Raw genomic sequence first — 7337 nt, 5'->3', positions numbered from 1 at the left:
GCCAGGGCCCGGGTCCAGTACTTCCTGAACAGCTCGTCCCTGAAACCGTAGATGATGGGGCTCAGGAAGCGAGGGATGATGTAGACGAGCAGGAAGAAGATGTAACGAATCTCCAGGCTGAGCCGAGGGAAGAGGGAGATGAGCGCCGCCTGCAGGGAGGGAACCAAAGGCCAGCATGCACAGCAGCAGCTGAGAAACAGAGAGGAAGGACATGTCTTTATAGTTTTATAATAAAGAGCAAACTTATGTGAGGTTGCTGAGGACTTTCAGCTCAGATTTGTTTTTCATGTGCACGAGACCTGTGACACTTTTCTATTAACTGAGATCAAAATGTGTTTATGGATTCTAATGCAGTTTGATGAAGAGATACTGAACCTTTCAATGTGTTTTTGAGCTGTAAAATAACTTTGACACTTATTACCAAATGTATAAGAAATCATCATTTGTGAGTTGAACGTGGCTCATATTGTTTCGACCTGTCCTGCAGGATCAATGTTATGTAGAGTGGACAGTTTGGGATGTTTCAGGACATTTATTCATTTGTCTCCCAGACACCTGACAGAGGAACCGAACTTCGCCCGCTTGTATTCACGATCTCACTCTTTCTGTAACTAGAGCTCGTGAGGATCGGAACGTAGACGGACCGGGCTCAGCTCCTCCTTCAGCCAACAGTCCAGTTCACGTGTGATTGTTACGATCGTATATAATTTGGGTATTCATGTTGTTAGGGCTTCGTATTCAGGGCGGCACAGGGCTGCAGTGTTTCCTCTCAGAGTCCAGACACATGCAGGCTGGGTTGATGGGAGACTAAATTGTCTGTTGATGTGAATGTGAATGGTTGTTTGTATCTGTTGATGGAGCAGCCAGTGAAAGTGTTCAGACTTGTTCTAACAACAAGGAGCAGACGGAGGAGACGTGAAGTCTGAGGCTGGTGAGTGTTCAGCAACATTCATATTATTCATTCATATTATTTTACAGTCAGTGACTGTGTTTTCACTGGATCCCCAGAGACAGATGTGAACAGCAGGTCTGGAACAAAGAGCCTTCAAAGGACTAATTCACAGAGTTAACTCACAGTTTCACTTTTTATCTTCATCACATCTGTTCATCAAGTGTTTAATAACAGAACGTCACACGTTACAGCAGTGGTCACCAACCAGTGGAGAGTCTTCACTGTGGATCCCAGTAAAGCTCTGGACTCACTGGCTGAGGTGTGAGGAACATCGACCTGCAGAGCCAGGTACACACACACACACACACACACACACACACACACACACACACACACACACACACACACACACACACACACACACACACACACACACACACACACACACACAGGTTTTGTTGTGAGTTTTAAAGTGAATATAAAGTTGAAGAGCTTGTGTTTGACCTTCATTTGGGCACAAAGCCATAGAACTGGGTGGAGATACAGAGTGCTGCTTCAAGCTGCTGACTGATGTGCTCTCAGTGTTACTGTCTATAAAGTTCTGTAATTCATTTCCAGCCTTTATGACGTGAACATGATACGAGATGTTGAGTTCCCTTCTCTTAGTGGCAGGGGGTTGAAGGACACATGAACTTTTACAAGCTTGTATTAATTCACTTTAATGTAGTTGATTGGTCTGAGTGTAGATCAGGAAATGCTCAAGTTTATTTGCTGTATTTCCTTGTATATAAGTAGTCCTGTGTACTCAAATAAATACCAGTACTACAAACTATGAAGCCGTGCATCTATTTCACAATAAAAACATTAAAAAATAAATGAATAGATTCAGTCGACAGAAACGCTGGAGTGCTTTTATTTTGAAATGGGTAGGCTACAGGAAGTGTTGCAAATATTTTTGTTTGTGACGTTTTCAACAGATAAACATTGAAACTGGTGAGAAAGATCATTTCACTGTGAGAGAGAGTTGAGATTTTAAAACCTTTATTTTCAAAATGTTTACAAAACTACTGTCAATGTTTCCATGACAATAAGTGGATCTGTGCAGCACAGTTCAGAACAATATTAAAACCTACCTAGAAAATAATATTAAATATTAAAACATCGTCAACCACAGAACATATTACGTCATTAAAACACCACTGTTTGATGAAGCCATCCATGTTCTTCATTTCTTTAAAAAACCTAAAATCTACCCAGACTCTGGCCTTCAGCAGCGAGATAAAAACAGGAAGTGCTTCTTGTCCTGTCCTGTCCTCTGCTCTGTTCTTCCTGCTGCTGTAGATGGACAGTTTGGCTTCTCCTACTATCCAGTTTAATAATTTCCACTTGCTAGGGTTGGATTTCCTATATCCAACTCCTAGGATGAAGGCAGTCTTACTCCACGGCTCATCAAACTGTTTAAAAACATTCTGAAGTGTATTAAAAAGGTAACAGAGTCTTCTACAGTCATAAAAAGCATGAAAAACTGTCTCTGCTTCTCCACAAAATGGACAACTGCATTTGACTGTTGGGTTGATGATAGAAATAAAACTGTTGACCGCGATGGCACCGTGTAAAATCCTCCATTGCAGGTCACCAGTCCTTTTCCTCAACGGTGGTTTGTATAAAACCCTCCACACTGGTTTGACCTTGCTGTCCACATCCAGTCTTCTCCTCCACACCGTGTCAGTCCTCACATGCTGCTTGCCACTTGTCTCCAAACAACATCCTGTGGACCTGCAAGATACTTCTGGATGAAGTGTAATCTAAAAGAGGCTACCCTGCTTTGAATGTGCACCCCCCTTTGGTAAAAACAACACACACTGGGGCACCCAGTGTAATCTGTCCCAAAAGAAATCTGTTAAAATGGCTTGTAGTTTTTGTGTGAGTCCTTTCGGTGGTTCCATGCAGGCGAGTCGATGCCACAGAGCAGAAGCTACCAGGTTGTTTATTATCAGTGTTCTGCCTCTGTACGATAACTGTGGCTTCAGCCATTTCCACTTGTTAAGTCTCCTTTGTATCTTCTCAGCCACCCCCTCCCAGTTCCAAAACCTACCGGGAGTATACTGCACTTTCTGAAGATGCTAAAATTATGTTTAAAACAATAAAACCGGTCCAATCTCGCCATGGAAATCAGATTCCCTCGGCAATGAGTCCAGGTGTATTGTCTTTTATGGTCACTCATCCTTCTCCACACATCACAAAGGTCATGGGCCTGCAGCAGCTGCCTCAGTGCACGCTGCGATGCTCTGTGGGGCTCGAGGTGGTTCCTGTCTAAAACATCATCTTCTGTGCAATTAAAATCTCCTCCTAAAAATAAAAAATCATCTACTTTAACTTTGCTGAAAACTGTGTCTAAAACCTTTAAAAACCAGACTCTGTCGGGTCCTGAGACCGGAGCATAAACATTCATAAAAACAAAATAAAACTGCTCAACCTTTGCCCTCACCACCAGTAGTCTGCCCTCCACCACCTCCTCCACTTCCAAAGACTCTGGTGTGAAGCTCTTGGAGAAGATGATGCCCACCCCCCCACTGGTTGTGCTTAGGTGGCTCAGGACCACCTGCCCCCCCCCACTCTCTTTTCCAGTCATTCTCATTTTTAGGGTCACTATGTGTTTCTTGTACAAACACCACTTCAGTTCTTTTGAGTTTTACCTGCTGGAACATCAGAGACCTCTTCACAGCGTCTCTGGCTCCGTTTATATTTAAAGAGGTAATGTTTAAAAGACTCATGTTGTAAAATATAAAAACCCCACACAAAAACAGGACTGATTGGTAATCAGGATGTAAAACTTCATTCATCATCTTCATCGTTGTTTTTCTCTTGCCTAACTTTTTGAACAATCTTCTTGAGTCTATATATCTCCTGGTCGGTGAAGCCTCCTCTGCCTTTGCTGCTCATGAGCAGCCGGGCAGAGTTTGAGAGCTGCTCTTTATCAGAGAAATAATCTTCTATTTTCAATCCTTTCATATTCTTTGTTTTCTGGAGAAACACTTTTATCTTCCCCGCACTGTAGCTTCTTGTGCTCTTCTGGCTTCCTGTCCTGAAGTCGGAGGATTCACTGTCAGCAGAGTCGGTCTCCATGTTGGACTCGGACTCTGCTGCTCCTCTCCCTCCTTTCTTCACTGCTCCTTTCTTTGCCTTTGAGCTTCCACTGTTGCTCCTGGTCTTTCTTTTCAGATGAGGAACTTTAAGCACCTCCTCATCTCTCTCCATGTCAATATCACTTACTTGGCCCTGTTGGACCCCGCCTGTCTCCTCCTGTTCCCCCTCACCTACCTGATCTACCTGTTGGACTCCCCCTGTCCCCTCCTGTCCTTCCTCACTCACCTGACCTTCCTTTGGGATCTCCCCTGTGACATCCTGTCCCTCCTCACTCACCTGACTCTCCTGTTGGACTCCACTTGTCCCCTCCTGTCCCTCCTGACCTTCCTGCTGGACCCCCCCTGTCCCCTCCTGTTGTTCCTGAGTGTCAGCTGTTTTATTTCTCTGTGGACATACTTTAGCTTGGTGTCCTTCCTTCCCACAGCTGAAGCACTTTGTGTTATTTGATGTTACAAAAATCACGTAGTCAAACTCTTCCACTCTGAGTTTAAACACCAGGTTCAGGTCCTCAGTCCTGTTGTTCAGAATCATGAATAGATGTCTTCTGTGGGACACCACGTGTTTTAACAGAGGGGACCTGCATCCTGAGGACACTTTCTTTACTTGAGACACTATCTTTCCGTGTCTGGACAGTTCTCTTATCAGAGTCTCGTCTCTAATAAACGGGGGACGTTGGACAGAGTCACTTTAACCGCCGGTGTGGCGAGAGGCAGAACCGATACGAACGTATCGCTCACTTCGATCCCGGTCGCCACCACGTGTTCGCCTTCTCTACGCTGTCTAGAAAGATGACAACCGCGTTGTTCATCCTAGCAGCGGACTTCACGCTGCTGTGTACTCAAATAAATACCAGTACTACAAATTATGAAGCCGTGCATCTATTTCACAATAAAAACATTTAAAAAATAAATGAATTGATTCAGTCGACAGAAACGCTGGAGTGCTTTTATTTGGAAATGGGTAGGCTACAGGAAGTGTTGCAAATATTTGTGTTTGTGACGTTTTCAACAGATAAACATTGAAACTGGTGAGAAAGATCATTTCACTGTGTTCTGCTGTAAACTGAGCGCAGGACGAGAAGGAAACAGACCAGACCTGGAACATCTAGAAGAGCAGCGTGGCCTGAACCACAACTGAGCCGCAGCCGGCCCGGTGTAACATGGACGAGGACATTTCAGAGCAAGTTGGACCCTCACACACAAAGTAAGAGACCTGCTCCAAACATGTGAACCTCCAAACTGAATCCTCAGAGAATGAACCAGTGAATGATGTGTTCTGAATAAAAACATGTTTGTGTTTGCAGAGGTCAGGACCACAGACTGAGAGCAGAGTCTCCAGGGTCCAGCTGTGTGTCTCTGAAGAGTGACATGTCCATGGGACATCCTCTAGACTTCAGTAATGAACCTGGACCCTCACACACAGAGTAAGAGACTGTTTCTACTGTGACCTGCTCTGAAGAGGATTTAGTTTCCTCTAGTGTGGCCCCTGCATTAGGACACAGCTTCATTGAAGTTGGTGACTAATCTCTCAGAATCACTCAAAGAGCTCAGACCTCCACCAAGAACCAACACGCTCCTTATGAAACCACTTTGAGATTCACTAGAGACTCATTTTGATTTGGATCTGCACCAAATTCCACACACTGGTAAACATCAGTCCTCTGAACATGTCTGTGAAAGAGGACCCCCGATCTGGTTCACAGACCACAACCTTCCACCAAGTTTACTGGTAATCTGTCGTTTTTTATAATCCCACTAACGAACCAACCAACACACAAACATACTGGGTGAAAACAAAACCTCCTTGACAGAAGTAATGACAACCTGTGACTGGGACATGTGAGTTATCAGGAAATGTCTTCACAGAGAGAGGAGGAGGAGTCATGTTTCTGAGGAGGAGCAGTCGTCCTGCTGTGCTTCGTGTCAGGACGTCCTGAAGGATCCAGTCTCCACCAGCTGTGGACACTGGTTCTGCAGACAGTGCATCACCTCATACTGGGACCAGTCTGGCTCTTCAGGAGACTCCTCCTGTCCCCAGTGTGGACAAAGATCCAGAACAGGAGCTGGAGCTCAGACAGCCGGTCAGAGCAGCACTGTACATGTGTCTGCTGATGTCTTCACTTCTGACAACAGCACATGTGGTTTTATTTTGTTCCTTCATACAGCATCAACATTTAACATCGTTATAAAAGCACAAAGTTAAAAAGCTTTTATTTTCTGTAGTTTTTCTGTATCTGATGAAAACAATCAGCAGATTCTCAGATTCTCTGTCTCTGACATTGTTTCTTGTCTTTCAGCAGATCGTGGTCTGCAGGAGGTTTTAGATGAACATAAGCTCAGTGTGAGGAGGAGATGTGAACATGTGACTGAAGGAACTGATGAAACAGGAAGTAGAACCCTCCTCAACAGGATCTACACTGAGCTCTACATCACAGAGGGTCAGAGTGAAGAGGTTAATACTCAAAATGAGGTGAGGCAGCTTGAGACGGCTTCCAAGATGAAGAGCCTCCACGACACTCCCATCAAGTGCCACGACATCTTTAAAGCCTTAACTGACCAGCAGAGCAGCATCAGAGTCGCCCTGACCAACGGCGTCGCTGGCGTTGGAAAACCTTCTCGGTGCAGAAGTTCACTCTGACTGGGCCGAGGGTTTAGAAAACCAAGATGTGGGTCTGCTGACTGTGCTTCTGTTCAGGAGCTGAACCTGGTGAAAGACCAGCAGCACAGTCTTCTCACGCTGCTCCGTGTTTTCCATCCAGCGTTACAGAAGCTCACGGCAGAGACGCCGCTGTCTGTAAACCTTTGTTCATCTTTGACGGCCTGGATGAAAGCAGACTTCCTCTGACTTCAACCACAGGGAGCTTGTGTCTGATGTCACACAGAGGTCATCAGTCAACGTGCTGCTGACAAACCTCATCCGGGAATCTGCTTCCTCGGCTCTCGTCTGGATAACCTCCAGACCTGCGGCGCCAATCAGATCCCTCCTACATGTGTCGACAGGGTCACAGAAGTACGAGGCTTCACTGACGCCCAGAAGGAGGAGTACTTCAGGAGGAGATTCAGTGATGAAGAGCTGTGCAGCAGAATCATCTCACACATCAAGACGTCCAGGAGCCTCCACATCATGTGTCAAATCCCAGTCTTCTGCTGGATCAGTGCTACAGTTCTGGAGGTTCACATGTCCAGGAGATCTTTCTGAGATCCAGCTCAACTGAACCTGACAGACACAGTCAGGCTAAGTGGTCACATGACGCTGGTTATCAACTCGTTAAGTTAACTCAGGTTTTCCTCATCGAGAT

The 7337-nt window shown here is 45.3% G+C and overlaps 1 long non-coding RNA gene across 6 annotated transcripts; it reads left to right on the top strand.

Annotated features, from left to right (window-relative positions):
• The first annotated feature begins 873 nt into the window (after positions 1-873).
• On the top strand, positions 874-5463 carry LOC124851563. Of its 6 annotated transcripts, none has more exons than XR_007032588.1 (5): positions 879-931; positions 1009-1027; positions 1144-1240; positions 5051-5242; positions 5343-5463. It is a non-coding gene; the product is annotated as an uncharacterized LOC124851563 (long non-coding RNA). The 6 variants fall into 6 exon arrangements; XR_007032592.1 differs by having other exon boundaries at positions 890-931; positions 1009-1065; positions 1147-1240; XR_007032591.1 differs by having other exon boundaries at positions 917-931; positions 1147-1240.
• The last annotated feature ends 1874 nt before the right edge of the window (positions 5464-7337 follow it).

This window comes from Hippoglossus stenolepis, chromosome 3 (assembly GCF_022539355.2).
Source record: "Hippoglossus stenolepis isolate QCI-W04-F060 chromosome 3, HSTE1.2, whole genome shotgun sequence".
NCBI classification, from domain to species: Eukaryota; Metazoa; Chordata; class Actinopteri; order Pleuronectiformes; family Pleuronectidae; genus Hippoglossus; species Hippoglossus stenolepis.
Note: the sequence above shows the minus strand (reverse complement) of the source record. Positions and strands in the feature narration are given on the sequence as shown.